Here is an 18,948-nt window from a genome sequence, read left to right on the forward strand (position 1 = left end):
CTGCCCTAAGAACCAGCTTGTATTTGGGAGAATCCGTCTTGATTTCCCCTATTACTGAGGGTAATTTTACCAAATAATTAATCAAAAAAAATTACCTACTTTTGAATTTGGTGTAAAATTTAAAAGTAATGTAAAAATTTATACTAAGTAAATTTTAAATTAAAGGGAAAAGATATCTAATAAAGATAATCCTTCAAATTGTATCTGATAAAATTTTGTGAATGATAATACTTTTGGGTAAGTGAGAGCTCTATATTGAGGTAATTTTTGCTGATTTCCTAGGATATTCTAGGCATTGAGTTAGTGTTTGGGACACAGAAATGAAGAAGATAGTGTTTTTGCAGTTAGGGCATTCTCAATCCATTTGAAAAGTTTTGAAAGAATATCAGTACCTGCAGTACTATATATAAGTGCTATAGTATATGAATGAATTAATCATGATGAGAGCACAAATAATTCAAGGTATGAACGAACACTTAATGTCCATGGAAAGAATGTCCAAGTTTTGGTAACAATTATAAGACAAAAGAAACTTAGAACTAGTTGTAGAATAAGAAAGCAAATATATGTAGAGAAAGATTATTTCCAGGTAGAGCAAGCAGAATATGGAAAATCAAGGAACTAACTACACTGTCTCCAACCCTTTAAACTAGGCACACTCATATATAAGCATTGACTCAAAAGGATGATTTGCAAACACCAGCTCGTTTTCATTGTCATCAAATTGTACCTTCTTTATGTATTTCAGGTGGTTCCTGCTCTGATGTTCTTTTGTTGACTGTGGACTCATCATCCTATCTTGCTTCTGACCAAGGTATTTAAATTACTTTGTTTCCTCCATACTACTCACCTTGTCTGAGAAAGTTGACTCCTCAGGACCTAAACCCCAACATTGTTTAGTACCCCTGCAAAGCCTGAATCAGTGCCTCTGTGAGAAAATTGATGGCAGAAGGAATGGGTGTGGGAGAGTGTTAAGAACACACGGAATTAAAGGCAAGGCAGTATACTTGACTGGAAAATTGAAGGAATGGGAAGATATACCTAGAGATGAAACTGGTAAGGTGGATCAAAATAAGACATCAAAAGTCATTTAGTTAATTAGAGTTTGAATGTAACTGTGAGTGAAATGTAATTGGGCTAGAGATGAAGAAAATACAACTGTCATGCTTATGCTAAGGAATACAATGTTTGGACTTGTGTTTCTAGAAAATCATGTTGGGTAATCATAAGGAGAAATAGTAAGGGAAGAAGAGTATATTGCAATAGATTGAGAAAGATGAAATAAGATAGTAAATTTAAGAATTAGCATTGAGGTTTAGAGGAAGAAACTGGAATTTAGTGTCAGTCTCAATTCCTAGAGAATTAAGATTGGTACTCATTTTTCCTACTCTGATATTATTTACTTCTTTTTTACCCACTACCATGCCTGAGGTTCAAAGATGGGATAACACTGACGACATGAAAATGTGAATTCCTGGCTAAAAATTCTGCTTCTGGGTTTTAATCCATATATCTCCCCAGTTAGACCGTGGGCTGGACAATATAGAACCTCAAGAATGCTTTTCACATTTTCCCCCCTTAGGCTACAGTAATCATTCTAACTATTGCCCATCTATATCTCATACAGCTCAGTATATTCGCATCCCTGGAATTTTCTTTCCTTTACATATCTGCCTTAGTTTCCATGTTTCTAGCATGGGTGAACACAACTGATAACCTATATTTTGCTTTATTTTAGTTTTCTATTTGTCTCACTAAAAACTTGAGTTATTCTTAGGGAAGAATATTTTGGATGCAAAGCCCTAATTTCTTTAAAGGCTAAGAAGATTTATATTTTCTTTGCACACTGAGAGTTTAGGCATTTGGAATTCTGGATTTAAAATTTTTTACTCTCATATTAGAATTAGAATTTTACTCACATATTATAGATCACATTCACTTGATCTAATTTTCATATATTCTAGTATGTGTCTGTGACTTAGGCCTATCTAAATTGTACTCTTTATAGATATCATTTTCTTTTCCCTATGGATAATTTTCGGGTTCTAAATTTTATCTGGCTTTATCTAGGTAGAAACCTTTAAAAAGATTATTCCTACCTGACATTCTATATGGAATTTTGGTTCAAAGGTTCATGGCTTCTATCAGTTTAAGGTTTTTTTTTTTTTTTTTTTTTTTTTTTACCTCTCACTTGGTTTCTTCTTCTTTGTGCCTGTTAATTTTGTCCCTTTGTGGCATCCATTAAGTGAATTTGAAGTCCGTAGAACTATCGATGTTACCTAACTTCTACCCATACTTTTCATCTTAATTTTTGCATATATTTTCAGAGATTTCCTCAGTTTATTCTTAGATATTAATTAATTTTCAGAGTGAGGAAGATAAGTAGTCCAAGTTTAGAAATCATCTATAAATATGAAATTCCTGCTTTTAAAACTATCATTTTCATTGTAGTATTCCTGGTCATAGTCAACAGAATATACTTTCACTGTCAGAGGAGAGAGGATATAGCAATATATTAATTACCTTCATATGCTTTATAAGAAAGTATGAATTTCTCATTAAGTTAGTACATGTTCCTTTTCTTCTTCCAAATAAAACAAAGCTTAATGATTTTTGTGTCATGTTTATAATTATAAGATTCATTAGGACTATCAAACATCTTTTAAAAGATGTATGAATATTATAAAATGTGATATTTTTATCTAAGATTTGAAAAATGTAACTACTTTTCCTTTGATATAAAAAAATAAATATCTTTGAACTGAAATACAGTCCATTGGAAAACTTACCTTCCCCAAAGCTAAGAAATCTTAGACACCATGCAAAATCAATTAAACTACCTATAAGCCTATGAAATAAATATGATTGCAAATGAGAAATTACTTCCATTAGTGATAAGCATAATAAATACAACAATGAAACTCATTAAACAGTGATTATAAGACATCCCAGACTGAGAACTTGCTTTAATGAAGTGGAAAGTTAGAGGGAAATTAAACCACATGTTTTAGTTGAGAACTAAATTGTTTATTCCAGAACAAACACTTTTATTGCTCTTGGAAATCCCATGTTTTCTTGAATTAAGAGTAGAATCAATTGAACCATTTTCAGAACAGCATAACATTTTTGTATGGGCTATGATACATAAATGCATGTTTTTCATAAACAATCACAAGGTCTTATGCGTAAGCTGCTTAACAGGTAGACAGAATCTTTAGCAAAGTGAATTAACAACTTCACCGCCTTGAAAAAGAAAACAATTACTTTAAAACACTATCAAGTTGTATCATACTAAAAGAAAGAGTCCTATTCAGGTTCCAAATACAAAGGCAATTTACTTATTTTAATCTATATCATATTTCACAAGATTTTTTAATATCAACTTTTATTAAAGACCCATAGGAGTAACTCTTTAGCAATATCCAAAAGTCTTCAACTTTAGAATAAGTTGATGCATTAGATTTAGAGTAAGAAAAAGAGGAGTCAAATAACATTCCATGAGATTTTTTTTAACCCAAACATCTGGAATTCTGTGTTTGCCACTTACTGAGATTAGGTATGCTATAGGGGAGAAGGTTTCCTGGCAGGATGGCCACTGTTGGATTCAGGAATGCATATTAAGTGGCTGTATTCTTCTTTACTACAAACTCCTGGATGCCAGCATCTGCCAAAAATCAGCTATGTAGTCCGAAAGGATGCATCTTTCTGGTGAAAAAGGCTTAATAGATTTTCCTAGCAAAACTGGAAATGAAAATAATTCAAAATATCTGTTTTCTGGGCAACTCTTTGTTATTAGTCACTACCATTCATCTGTCTGGTAGTTTCCTGTTTTCCATAATTAGGAGTTCTTGACTCACTTTTATATCAATTACAAAGATGGGGGTGCCAAGTTGTTTGAAATAAAATAGGTCTTCTCAATTTTTCTGCTAGGTGTTTACTGTGGATAGGCATTTCACATTAAGATCATCATAATGGTGAAGGAAAATTACTATTAATACAGCTTTCCCAAGCACATATTACTTATTCAGAGAAAAATCATTGATTTATACATTAATAGAAAATATTTTCAAATATAGTTATTTAAAAATATATTCTTTTTATTGCTTTCTTTTATCATTTGAAGATCTTGCATATTTAGTGCTATTCAATATAATTTAAATATTTGGACCAGAAAATAAAATTTAAAAATCAGTCTGTATTCACTTCACTTTATTCTTCTGTACTGATTCTACCCCAGGATTTTTATTCATGAACAGAAATGTTTGAAGAAATAACCAGAAAACCTAGTTAAAATGACCAAGGCATTTTTTTAAATTGTTGTGAAGACTACTGAGGGAGGGAAAAACTGGGTTAAAACCCAAGGTTTAGCCTGGAGATAAAGGCTAAATCTGAGAGAGAGCTTGTGGGCAAACCAGGTATAATGGAAAGTCCACTTTCAAATGATCTAAGAAGATAGCAGCCAACCCAAAATCCTGTACCCTATAAAAATACTCCAGGGAGTTCCCATTGTGGCTCAGCGGTGATGAAGCCAGCTGGAAACCATGAGGATGCTGGTTCGATCCCTGCCCTTGCTCAGTGGGTTAAGGATCTGGCATTGCCATGAGCTGTGGTGTGACATAGGCTTGATGGCTACAGCTCCAATTCGACCCTTAGCCTGGGAACTTCCATATGCCACAGGTGCAGCCAAAAAAGACTAAATAAAATAAAAATATCACTCCAAGATGAAGGTAAATAAAGATGATTTCAGAAAACCAATAACAGAATTTCTCTACAGCTAAATTCTTCTGAAAAATTACTAGCAAGAGATTTTCAGGAAGAGGGAAAATTATTTCAACCTAAACACTGAATTGCTGGAAGAAAAAAGGTGTGGTTTATATGAGTAAATAGGAAAAACTAATGACTATGCAAGACAAGAAATATATAGAAATTAATACATATCAAGAATAATATAAAAGATGTAGTAAATGGGGTTAAAGTTTTCTAAAGTTTTCTTAAAGGAAATTGCTAAAATAATTTATCTTTGATTTTAAAATGCTCTGTTCTTTTAGCAATAACAGGAAATTGCACTGAACAATTAATTTTAATAGACTGCAGTAGATAAAAGAAGGCTATATCATTCAGAGTCTAGATTGGAAACATAACCCACATCCTTTATTTTAATGCAGATATTTAATTCAAAAATTAATAAGAAGAACAGCTATCGCTCTCTCTCTCTATATATATATATACATAAGGATTCTCCAGAAAAATAGAACCAGTGTCTCTCTGTGTGTGTATTCATATATATCTTTGTAGATATAAATATATGTGTGTGGAGAATTTTTTTATTTTATTGTAAATGTCAACTAAAAAAATGCACAACCTGAAAGTTGAGAGTTAAGTTTTATTTGGGGTGCAATTAGGACTTAAGCCCAGGAGACAGCATCTCAGCCCTAAGAAACCACTCTGAGTGGGGGTCGGGGTAGAATGGACTAGGATATATGAGTTTTTGCAACAAAGGAAATGTAGTAAGAACAAAAGATGTATAGATAATAATATTTATTAAAAAAGATGTACAGAAAACCAGTTTCTAAGGGAAGATATAAAGGTCTGGGTTTAGTGCAAGTCATTCTTTTGATGTGCACCTCAGCTGAGGGCCAGTGTTTGTTTCTTTCCTGGGTTCCCTCAGGGCTCACTGGCCCACCCTCGGGAGTGGCTGTTCTCATAGAATGACCTTGACATCTTTTGTTTTGTCTACTTAACTGCAGCCCAGGAAGTAGCATTTCAGATAGCTCTGAAATACTGCTCCAAAGAAGCAAAGGGGAATATCAAGGTGAAGGGGGAGATGCATACAGCCATGCACGCATTTTACAGAAGTTTGCTGCTGGTCTCATGAAGGTTACTACTTGTCGTATATATATTAATCATCATTGAAGGATTTCACTGTTTTTCTAGATACGAGGAGAGGCAAGAATTGGGCCCATAAAATCCTTTCCTAAAAATATCTAACTATCTGAAGACCTGTTCTTCCAGTTTTACCAGAGCACAGAGTGCCTCACTCCTGGTCTCTAGCCTGAACTCTGCTCAGGGGGTGCTTCAGGTCAGCAGTTGCAGTGGCTCATGTTTTAATCCATGTAGAGGCTAATGGCAAGTGCCAAACTTCAGTTCACATAAGAAATTGAGTCACATGATTATGGAATGCTGAATAGTCCCCCAAGATCTGCCCTCTGCAAGCTGGAAACCCAGGAGAGCCATTGGGATAGTTCCATTCAGCGTACAAAGTACCAGGAGAACTTTCTTTCACTGATACAGTATTCAGTTGAGTGCAGGAGAAGACTGACTTCCTGCTTGAAAATAGGCAGAGAGTAAACACCTCCAGGCTGTTAAGAGATTAGATGAGTCTCACCCACACTGGGGAGGATAATCCACTTTACTATCAATTCACATAATTAATCTCATCTAGAAGGCAGAAACACACAGACACACCCAGATTTAATATTTAAACCAAATATCTGGGCATCCATGGCCCAGTAAAGTTGAACCATAAAATTAACCATTACAAAATAAATATTCTCATACTTCTTTTATAACTTTCACAAAAGATCTACTAACTTGTAAATGCTGAGCAGATGTTGACATATCTGTAGTTCCTATAATCTGACCTGTATATATGCTATAAAACTATTTGATAAATATTTTCAAACAAATTGATAACTAATATTTAGCACTCAGATTTAATTTGTACTGAGAAATTACAACACAAGGTCTGCTAAACCTATCAACACAGCCCTAAAATAAAGTTTAAGCTTCCAAAGAAGTATATCCCTGGCTTTGTGATTCTATAGAAAATCTTATCAATAGATGTTAGTCTTTATATTTGGTAAATTTCCCTTTGGGGAAACTTTCAGAAAAAAAAAATTAAGTTCCATCAAACATTTAACTTCAACAAATTTAATTTTTCAGTAAAATTACTATAAATGTTTTAAAGTTCTGAAACTCAGTCAGTTTATTCTTATCTGACTTATAAAAGACATTTTGCTTATATTATTAAATGTCATTATCATCTTCACTATTAAAATAAGTGGCTTAAATAAAGCATAAGTTTTTTTTGTTTTTTTGTTTTTTAAATTCCCCAAGAAGTCTTAGGGATGATGTAGTAGCAAAGAATTAGAAGAAAATGAACTGTAATGTCCTTAGGCCTGTCACAACTTGCCATGACTCACTCTTCCTACCAACTAAATAGGAGCTATCTACAACTACTTTTACCTGTAAATAGAATGTTAAAATAAATCACATGCTATTAAAAAAGTGTTCATGGGAGTTCATGCTGTGATGCAATGGGTTAAGGATCTGGCATTGTTGCAGCCGTGGTCAGCTATGGCCCGGGAACTTTCATGTCCACAGGTGCAGCCAAAAAAGGGAACAAAAAAGTGTCCATGAATTCCATTTGAATAGGATCATTTTATATATATTCTATTCAAAACTAATTTTTCATAATTATAAATCAAAGTAAAAATATTCTCTTGTCCTTAAACACCTTCAATAAAATGTGTGTTTTTGTAGTGCAGGATTAAAGTCTCACTAGCTGTTATTAAATGTGCCAGACATCACACCACTACGCAGGTGTCAAATATGATGGGGTAGTCTTTCTTCTGTCAAACTGTTTTTTGCCTTTATTGTTATTAATACACATTTTGTTAAATAAATCATTTACTTTTGTAGGACAGTGAACATTTCAAATACATTTGTCAAGGTCCCAGAAAATGAAAAAAAGAAGGCATAAAACAGTAATTTCTGTTTATACTGTTTGGTTATGTTGAATAGTTGAGATGAGTAGGAACAGCTGTCAGTCTTTTCCTAACTCAGAGAATAGTTTTGTCTTATTTGTTTCTTTCCTCTAGTCACGCAAGACTGGCATGTATAGTCTTGGGCTACGTTTGCATTTTACATCACTTTAAGATTGAATGGTGAACATTCAAAGAATAAGCTTACCTTTTCCACACATCTGAAAGAGGTAGAGATTTCATCTGGCATCTGAAAAAACTGACTTCTAAATAGTCAATATTGGAGTTCCCCTTGTGGCTTAGCGGAAACGAATCTGACTAGAATCCTTGAGGACACAGGTTTGATCCCTGGCCTTGCTCAATGGGTTAAGGATCCAATGTTGATGTGAGCTTTGGTATAGTCCGCAGATGTGGCTCAGTTCTGGAGCAGCTGTCGCTGTGGCATAGGCCAGCAGCTACAGCTCTGATTGAACTCCTAGCCTGGGAATTTCCATGTGCCTTGGGTGCAGCCCTAAAAAGACAAAAAAAAAAATCAATATCTGCTAGGATAAGGAAAATGTATAATGCTCGGTAGCCAGAAATAACCTCCTGATCACATTACTAGTATTTAATAGTCTGACTTAAATTGAATAGTATCAAAGACTTCTCAAAGTGACATTCCATCAGAAAAAAATGGTATATATTTAAATATCAAACTCCAAATTAACTATTATATTATAAAATAGATAATATATCTAGCATGCAGGAAAGGATTTAGCTATTCTTCCTGCAGCAGATCTAGAATGGAATAAAGGGTGACTACATATTCTAGTTTTTCTGGGGAATTTCAGGTTTATTTTGATGTCCTAATGTAAATATTAAATGTCCCCCTCACAAAGTATCTCAACATAGATAATAATGTATATTCTTGAACCATGCTAAGGACACAGACTCAGGCATCCTCTCTTTTCCTCCTGTAGGCCTCAAGGCATTTTTAATAATCAACACCCCTGGGAGATAGTCTCTTCAAATAAAGTAAAAGTAACCCCATAAGAAAGGTTTGGGACATCACGTATGCTTGATGTCCCTCTTATACAATCCCATAGCAACCATCACTCTTCTGTAACTCATTAACAGAAGACTACAATGACTTGTTCACTTATCTCTCTTCTATAATAAAATCTGAATCCTATGATGGCATCAGGATTTTTACTAAATATTGTATTACAAGTATCTGGCACAATCATTGATATAGAATAAAATCTCAGTGAATGTTGGATGAAAATATGAGCAGAAATAAATTACATTTGGGATTAACATGTAATTGCTTTTTTGCCTCATTGCTATACAGGTTACCAAGCCATTATCCTGTTTGCTAGATATTGATTCTCTTCAAGAAAATCTTTGCCTCATTCTCAAGAAAAGTCAATTGGCTTTGAAATGTTTGTGCTGTTTGTTTACTCTATATCGTTAGATAAAGTTGTTGAGGTCCCTCTGAACATTGACTTTTAAAGCAGGTGTCTAAATATGCATAAATATTTAACCAGCCTTTCACCATTTCTTCAAAATGTTCACCTAGCTTCTTAAATACTCTTTTCCTTAAAATGGTAAAGACAAAAATGGATTAGAAATATTAACTCATTATATCCAGTTGCCAAAGGTGATTACAATGCAATGTTCATATGATTTTAGATTTATCCTATTTGCATTTAAAAGAAAGCTGTGAATTTGCCACACAATAGTGAACTCTCTCTCTTTATACATCAGAGGAAAGTGTGACACAGGAAGAAGTTCATCCAGAAACTAATAAAACAAGCAAATTTTTATATGAAAAATGTCCTTAAAACATATTCAAGTATATGACACTTTTGTTTAACATTGTCACAAAACATAACTGGATACAGAAAATAGTGTGTCTTATTGGAATAAAAAAAGATCACATGTATATGATTTGAAGATTAAGGTAAACTATTTTTTTTTTTTTTTTTTTGTCTTTTTGCTATTTCTTGGGCCGCTCCCGCGGCATATGGAGGTTCCCAGGCTAGGGGTCCAATCGGAGCTGTAGCCACCGGCCTACACCAGAGCCACAGCAACGCGGGATCCGAGCCGCGTCTGCAACCTACACCACAGCTCACGGCAACGCCGAATCGTTAACCCACTGAGCAAGGGCAGGGACTGAACCCGCAACCTCATGGTTCCTAGTTGGATTCGTTAACCACTGTGCCACGACGGGAACTCCTATTTTTTTTTTTTTTAATTTTTGTTTTATTAGCTTGAAAACCCTGCAAAATAGCCAGGGTTTTCTGGAACATTACGTGAACATAACAATGGTATTGAATTCCTTTAGGTCTATAAAACAAACACTAACTAATTTTGAAATAAAGCTTTCATGCTGCATGATTCACTTTCATCTTCTCAAGTCAGTGAATCTTTTGTGTGGTACTTCATCATACTGTTATACAAAGGCAGTAGACCTGTGGAGGGTTTTTTTTTTTTTAATGTTTTATTTCATAACAAGGCTCTGAGCTCTCTCAACTCATGTTAGGTTTTTATTACAGAACTGAAAGCTGAAGCAGGTAGGAGAAAATTTTGACTGCTATCTTTAGTAAAAGTCTCTACTGATGGTTTAAAACTTAGGCCTTTAGGGTAACTTGCTGATTATTTTATTTTTTAAATTATTTCAGTATCTTCCAACACTTAAATATAAGAAACTCCCCATTAAAAAAATCTGAATTTGACTTTCAGAAAATCCAGCAACATTAGGCCAGTTTTCACAGGATGTACATGGCTGGAGCTGAATATCAGTTGCCTCTGTTAGCCAATTAATAATTTACCATAGTCCTCCTGGGCCTACTTTAGTCGTATATGTTACATTACGGAATTTGTAGGCATTTGAGGTTGCCAGCCTTGGCCTTATTTGAAAGTGTCAGCTCTTTGTTTCAGAAAGGAATGTATATCATGGAGGAATAGGCAGACATAGAGAAGAATAGAGGTTTTTCCCAAACCCAGAAAGAAGACAGTGTTTTTGATTTCTGGGTATAACAAGGGACTTGTACCACTTACTGATTGTGTCCCAGGTGGGGTTATCAGATTTAGCAGATAAAAATGCAGCACATTTGGTTAAATTGGAACTTTTGATAAATAATAAATGTTTTTATGTATATACTATGAAATATTTTCAACATAATTAAACTAAAAAAAATTGTGTAGTTTATCTGAAATTCAAACTAAACCTGGCATCTTATGTTTTTCCTGATAGGCCTAGTCTTAGAAGATGGTCAAGTTCTAGAGGAAAGTGGCTGCATCATGCACCCAGAGAGGCTAGACTTTAGGTACTCAAATTTCCCACACTGATAAAAATTCTTCTCCTGGAAAGGCCTGAATTACATGTCTTCAAATAACCACATAAACTTGGGAAATGGGCTTCTGATTAGTAATCATTAATAATTTCAATGAAGAAGAAAGGGAACTTGCCGCATTTTCTAGGTGCTTCTCCAAAAAATGATGCTCTGCTGCACTGTCCAAAAATAGGATTGAATTTCCTGCCAGGGGGATGTGTTTCAATCAGATTTAAGTTGATGGAAAAAATAAATGAAGGGGACATTTCTCGTATATTTGAATGCATATATTAAGAGATATATATGATGCATGGAAATCTTATCCAAAGCTACCTTTCCAGTGAAGTTATCACAACTTCACTACAGTCTCGATTATTCTATTCTATAGAAACAGATATTGTTCAACATTGTAGTTCATATTTGATTGTGACATGACCTAGATGTTTTATTCAGTATCTCAAACCAGTGACTATTTTAGATTATATACCACTGATGAAGCACATAGGAACACTAATTCTGTCACTTAAAAAAAAATCTTACTAATAACAGACTTGTATGTTTATTCAAAATCAAACCTACCTGGTTGTACAAATAAAATATAAAGCAAATGAAAATATATGAAAAATAAACAAATGAGTTCCAATAGTGAAAAGAAATGCTATAAAGTCACACTTCATTATAGCCTAAAGCAATGCCAGGCTAGTAATCTTTACTCCTTTGTCAATGATAGAAAAAGAACATCTATCACATTGTCAGGTGAGATGACACTTTCACGTGCACCATACTTCCTCATTATCTACAGATACCTCTTTGTTTAGGTAGAGAGTACCTCCAAATAAGGAATTATACACACTCAGGACACATTTAAATATCCATATAATGGAATTTTATATATATGCAAAATGTTAATATATGTATAGGAAAGATTTACTTGGGGGTTTTGCAAAATGGGTAATGCCTCTGACTTTAATTCCTTAAGGACATAAATGGTTGGTGAATTTCAGCTTTGGTTTGTAGGGTAAATATGTTTTTGGATAAATAATGTAGGTGAATTTTCTGTATCTATAAATGGAGTATTTTAAATTGAAAATGTAAAAAACATAAATATAAAAGGAGCATAATATTTAAAGCAATCTCTAAAGCCTTTGTTCAATCTTTTGAAAATAGCCCTGATGTGTTATATAGTATTTTCTTAATTCTAAGTTGCACTCTTTTTTACATTTAACACTTCTGAAATTGGGATGGATGTCTTTCTAGTTGGTATATTAAGTGTAGTGCTTATTTTAACTTCAAGAAGCTGCTATTAAAGTTAATTATATATCTTTAAAAATGATAGCTCATTGTTGTATTAGGAGGTAGGTAATTTGTGTTTATCTAAACCAAATTGGCTTTAAAAAAAAATCACAAAACTATTAAGCCTTTGGTGAGGTTTATTGATCTTCAGAGTTCTGGAAAACCTTAAATCCTTTTAACAATTTTCCATTACAACAGGCTGATGTAATAAATTTCTGTATCTGAGCAGATTTTTATTGTTATCTCTTAGAGGAATGGGTTATTTATTGAGTAAGTCTCTGCCTCAGGCTGGTTTGGGAGCCAGAATGCCAATATGGTGTCTGACTTTCATCTAGGGAAAGCAAAATCTGAAGCCTCAATCAAATTATCATTGGGGAAGGAGGAAAAAATAAAGTTACATTCTGATTCCATTTTGACATGTTCTTTTTTTCCTATCTAATGCGGCCAAATGTATATCTTATTTTTTTTTTTTAACACCTACCTTACCAAGAAATGACTAGGGAATAATCAGCATAATATGGCCTGTAATGTAATTCCTAAAATTAATCGAAGCTAACATTTTTGAAGATTTGTTAACCTTGCATTATGGCTTCTATTATTATACTACCAGCTCTCAACATAGAATTTAGACACTTTTTTTTTTTTAACTTTATTAGGGTATAGGAATTTACAAAATTTAGGCACTCTTGAAATTATCCATGATCAATTTACAAGAAATGATATTTCTCCTAGAAGTATTTCAGGGGTAGGTTTTGGTGCCAAAGCACTTCCACTTGTTGTAGGAAATATTATTGTCTCAAATAATGTTCAACTTGTGATGAAAGAGAAGGTACTTTTCTCTGATAATCAAATCCCATATCAGTAATTCTAATAGAAATATAAAATGATAGTAAAAAATAAAATTAATCACATTTAAAAATTTTTGATTGATTTTTTTTAAACAAAGAGGAATGGAAGTAACATTTGGAGATAGAACTATAAAGATAAGCTAAGTGAACTGTGGTGACTTAGTGAGGTGTTTTTATGCATGAAAGTAGGACTTTCCAACCATAGCTGCTGTATCAATGCAATGTTATATATTTTTTATATATAACGGAGGAGGAATTGAAGCTAGGCTGAAATCGGCATGAACTAAAGAATTCTGCTTGAGAGAGAGTTCACATTGTGTCCCCATTTAATGTAATCAGTAGCCTCTTCTTTGTAAATTAAAAATAAATCCCTCTTACCTACTAATGTTTAAAAAGAGGAGGAAGAACACCCTATCTTTTAAAGTGTAATTAGTCTTGCAATAAGTTCCTTTCAAAGTCTTGTCCCAAGAAACATGGAAATGAAAGGAGAAAGCTGTCATACTCCAATGATCTAATTGGTAATAATTTGAAAGTAAGTTCTTAGCTAATTGAATTGGCCCCCAGCACCAAATGAATATACAACTGTGAAATTCCTTTACCAATTTTAAGTCCTTTTAACTTTTACAACTGCAGAGAAGTTTTAGCAAGTTAAAAAAGAATAAAAATTTTTGAAGTATCATTATTTCACATTGGGATGTATTTTTAAAGTTCAAATGTTGATATAGAAGAGGTATTGAAATAAAAATCCAGAGACTTGTTTTGTAGACCCCAAATTTAGACAAATCAGAGAGCTTGAGAAATGTGACTCTAAGAATTTCCATAAGACTATTCACAGGACTATTTCTCAGAATATATATGTACTACACATTGGGGAAAACTGCATCATCAAAATAGTTTTGATGCTACTGTACCCTTTATACAACTGATAGTAAGGATACCTATTAATGTTTTTGTTGAAGATAGCTTCTCTAAATATGTTTAATCTCTATATTGTTGATTATATATGTGTAATTCTAAGTGTTATTTGATTTAACCAGTCCCTTCTTTTTAGGAAAAAAAAAGTTGGTGTCAAGGACACTGTTCCTTCTGGTTTTCATTTTCCCTCAGTAATACTTTTCAGCCTCATTAACTGGATCACCTGCTTCTTCCTAAATTATAAAAATGGATCATTTCTCATCATCACTACACTTAAATCTCAAGTGATCTCAAAGAATTCTATGCATTAAGTAGCAACCTTTAAAAATATAAAAACTGAATTTATATAGCCAGTGACAAAAATTCTCTTATTCTCGACTGAAATGTTTAATGGACATTTCAATCTTATTATAGTTAAACTGAAGTATCATCCAGTCTCCAAAATCTGTTTTTGTCACCAGCCTCACAGTGTTCCTGATCATAGTTTCTGCCATCACAATTTATTAAGATATTAAGGTTAAAACAAAACACACAAAAAGGAACAGAATAAAAGTGGAGATACCTTTGTTTTGGCAAAATTTCTGATAACCTATATCCAGTTGATATAGGTAGTTCAGAAAATTGGTTTCAGCTCTACAGTCAAAACATATCATAGGAGTTCTCTTGTGGTGCAGTGAGTTAAGGATTGGACATTGTCATTGCAGTGGCTTGGGTCACTGCTGTGGCACAGATTTGATCACTGTGCTGGGAACATCCATATGCTGCAGGTTGGCAAAAAAAACAAACAAAAACAAAAACCAGAAACAAACCAAAAAACCCATATCCCTTATCTAATTACTTGTAAAGAAGTCCTTTACTAGTACTTCATTCAATAATTATTTTCATAAACTATTGCAATTGACTCCTTACTTCACTTTTTGCTGTCACTTTTACCTCAGTGCTATCTATGCAGAAGACGACAACATAGGTCTTTTAAGATACAAGTTACTTATACTCTCCTAACTTAACTGTTTGAAGACACTGTAGAGTGACCTAAAGTAGACAGAAAATCAGAAGTCAACAGTTGAAAGAAAGGAACTACAAAGGATAAGCATATTCCATTTGAAAAGACTATTCCCTCTTTGCCTGAAGGCATTCCCTTTAGCATAGGGTAGCTAGAAATGAAAAGGAGATTTATGCTCTTAGCTACTTTTCTTAGGAAAAAATGTTCTAAATGTAGAATCTAAGTTGTACCCTAAGAAGTTTGAAAAGAATGACCAAAAAACCCCAAAATAAGTAAAGAAAAAAAAAAATGAACACAAATCAGTGAAATAAGAAATGCACAAACAATAGAAAAATTAATAAAATTAGCAGTTTACTCTTTAAAAAGATTAATAAAACTAATAAACCAGTAGCAATTTATATCAAGAAAGAAAGGAAAAAAAATCTTCAGTTAACAATATCAGGAATTAGAGAGGAATAACACCACTGATCCTGAATATATCAAAAGAATAATAATGAGAACTACAATGTCAGCATTGTGATGATATGAGAAGCTCCCTTTGTCTTTTCTTTTCAATCTATTAACTAGTTAAATATCCATAGTTCAACAAATGTTCCTCTACTCAACCCACCAAGACACTGGAGAGATCCACATATCTGTGCATCTAAAGATAGGTGGATTGAAAATCATAGAGGAGACAGAGTCGGAGAAATAGCAGAGGTGGTACCAAAGACCCCAGTCCATTGGCCATAGCAGCTGAGCCTACAGCCCCAGAGAACCCAGTAACAGCAACAGAGGCAGCACACATAAATCTGGCCTTCCAAGCTGCAGCAGTAGCTACAGCCATAGGGAAGTAGGCAGCAGTGGTGGTGGGGCCTGTGACCCAGGTCTCTCCAGTTGGGATGGCAGCACCTATGACCCTGACAACCCCAGACAGGGCAGAGGCACCTACAACCCAGGTTCCTCTTCCAAGTCTCCCTCTTTCCTTTTTGACACTGTAGTGGTGGTGCTGGTGACTTAAGTCAACCTAGAGTTGAAGGAGGCACCCACTATCTTGGTGCCTGTGATGTTGACACCAGTAATAGCAGCCACACCAGCATCAGCAAGGCACTAGCAACCAAGAAGCACAAATAGCAATGAGGGCATTGGCATCACTTCTGGAAGAGCTGGTGGAGTAGAAAATACAGATTCTCAAATAAGTCAGAGGCAGCTCACATAAGAGAAACAAAAACTTGTGCTATCATGCTAACTACTGAAAAAAGAAAGCCTTGTAATTAATAATCTGTTGAATTGTTAGAATCAAGTAAGAAAAGCTTTACCAAAAGAAGAAAGGTGTCTACTTATATTTGAAATATTTAAGGAACAGTTCATAAAGCAACATGAAAAATCACAGTAACAAAGTTTAACAAAAAGGAAATGAAAACTTTCCAGAAACCTGGTTTAATGTCATGGAATATTGTGATGTAACTGATAGAGAATTCAAAATTGTTACCATTTAAAAAATCAAATAGCTATAAGAAAATTCGGAAAAGAAATTCAGTAAACTCAGGGGGAAAAAAATGAACAGAAGGAATATTTGACCAAAGAGACTGAAACTCTAAAAAAGAACCAAACAGAAACTCTGGAGCTGAAGAACTCAATAAATAAGATAAAGGATCCATTAGAAACCATAAACAGAGTAGAGCAAATGAAAGAGATAATTGGTGAGCTCAAAGACAGAATTATAGAAATCATTAAGAGAGAAAACTAGGTTTTTGTTTTTTTTTTTAATGAAGAAACTACAAAAACTATCAGACTCCATTATAAAAGGCAACCAAAATATAATGGTTATCTCAGAAGGCAAGAGAGGAAGAAAGGAGCAGAGTTAATTTAAAGAAATAATAGTTGAGAACTTTCCAAGCTAGGGGAAGAAACTGGATATACAAGTTGACAAAGTTAATAGTATACCTAAGTAACTTTTTTTTTTTTTTTTTTCTTGCCTTTTCTAGGGCCGCTCCAGCGGCATATGGAGTTTCCCAGGCTAGGGGTCTAATTGGAGTTGTAGCCACTGGCTGACGCCAGAGCCACAGCAACACGGGATCCGAGCTGTGTCTGCGACCTACACCACAGCTCACGGCAACACTGGATCCTTAACCCACTGAGCAAGGCCAGGGATCGAACCTGCAACCTCATGGTTCCTAGTTGGATTCGTTAACCGCTGTGCCACGATGGGAACTCCCTAAGTGTCTTAAAACAAAAAGATCTTCTCCAAGATATATTAAAACTGTCAAAAGTCAATGCTAAAGAATTTTAAAGCAGCCAGTGAAAATAAGACAGTAACCTACAAAGGAACACTCATTAGACTATCAGCAGATTGCTCATCAGAAACTCTACAGGACAGGAGAGAGTGGAGTGGTCTTGTTAAAATATTGAAAGATTAAACAGTGTCAAATAGATGCCCAGGAGTGGGATTGCAGGATCATATCGTAGTTCTATATTTAGTTTGCTGAGAAGCCTCAATGATGTTCTCCATAGTGGCTGCACCAACTGACATTCCAGCCTACAGTGAAGGAGGGCCCCTTTTTCTCTATACCCTCTCAGCATTTAGAATTTCTGATGATGGCCATTCTGACTAGAGCGAGGTGATACCTTATTGTAGTTTTTATTTGCATTTCTCTAATAATTAGTGAGGGTGAGCATCTTTTGATGTACATGTTGGCCGTCTGCCTGCCTTCTTCAGAGAAGTGTCTATTTAGATTATCCTCCCATTTTTGATTGATTTTTGTTTGTTTGTTTATTTTTTTGGCCGTGCCTGTGACATCTAGAAGTTTCTGGGCCAGGGATTGAACCCATGCTGCAGCAGCAACTCAAGGCTTCTGCCTGATTCTTAATCTGCTAAGCCATACATGAACTCCAGGTTGTTTGTTTTTTTAATGTTAAACTGTATGAACTGTTTGTATAATTTGGAAATTAATCAAATTAATCCCTTATTGATCACATCATTTGCAAATATTTTCTCCCAGTCTCTCAGTTGTTGTTTTGTTTTTGGTTTTCTTTGTTGTGCAAAAGCTTTTAAGTTTAACTAGGCCCCATTAATTTATTTTTGTTTTTATTTCCATTGCTTTAGGAGACAATCCATAAAGATATTGCTGTGATATGTGTCAAAGAATGTTCTGTCTATGTTTTCCTCTAAGGGGTTTACAGTATCTGGTCTTACATTTAGGTCTTTAATCCATTTTGAGTTTATTTTTATGTATACTGTTAGAGAATGTTCTAATTTCATTCTTTCACATGTAGCTGTCTGATAAGTCCAGTGCCACTTATTGAAGAGACTTTTTTTCCCCATTGTACATTCTTACCTCTTTTAGTGTAGATTAATTGACCATAAGTGTGTGGGTTTATTTCTGGCCTGTCTGTTCTCTTCATTGACCTATATCTCTGTTTTTGTGCCAATATCATACCTTTTTGATTACTGTGGCTTTGAAGTATAGTCTGAAGTTGGAACACATGATTACTCCAGCTCCATCCTTCTCCCTCACAATAGTTTTGGCTATTTGGGATCTTTTGTGTTTCCATACAAATTGTAAAATTGTTTGTTCTAGTTCTGTGAAAAATGCCATTGGTAATTTGGTAGGGATTGCATTGACTCTGTGGATTGCCTTGAGTAGGATGTTCATTTTAGCAGTATTGATTCTTTCAATCCAAAAACATGATATATCTGCTCATCTGTTTATGTGGTCTTCAGTTTCTTTCATCAGCATATTATAGTTCTACTTTTATTTTAATAGAGTAGACCCACCTGAAATGCCATTTTCTCTTTGCAGACTCTCCTGACTTTACCAAGCAGCTAG

General features: G+C 34.2%; 1 long non-coding RNA gene across 2 annotated transcripts in view; it reads left to right on the plus strand.

Moving 5' to 3' along the window:
- LOC106506297 overlaps positions 1 to 18,948 on the plus strand; it is a 470,369-nt gene that overhangs the window by 320,509 nt on the left and 130,912 nt on the right. For both annotated transcript variants that reach the window (XR_002339164.1, XR_002339165.1), the window contains exon 5: positions 749 to 814. This is a non-coding gene — a long non-coding RNA (uncharacterized LOC106506297). The remainder of the gene's footprint in view (positions 1 to 748; positions 815 to 18,948) is intronic.

Source organism: Sus scrofa, chromosome 15 (assembly GCF_000003025.6).
Source record: "Sus scrofa isolate TJ Tabasco breed Duroc chromosome 15, Sscrofa11.1, whole genome shotgun sequence".
In the NCBI taxonomy this organism is placed as follows: Eukaryota; Metazoa; Chordata; class Mammalia; order Artiodactyla; family Suidae; genus Sus; species Sus scrofa.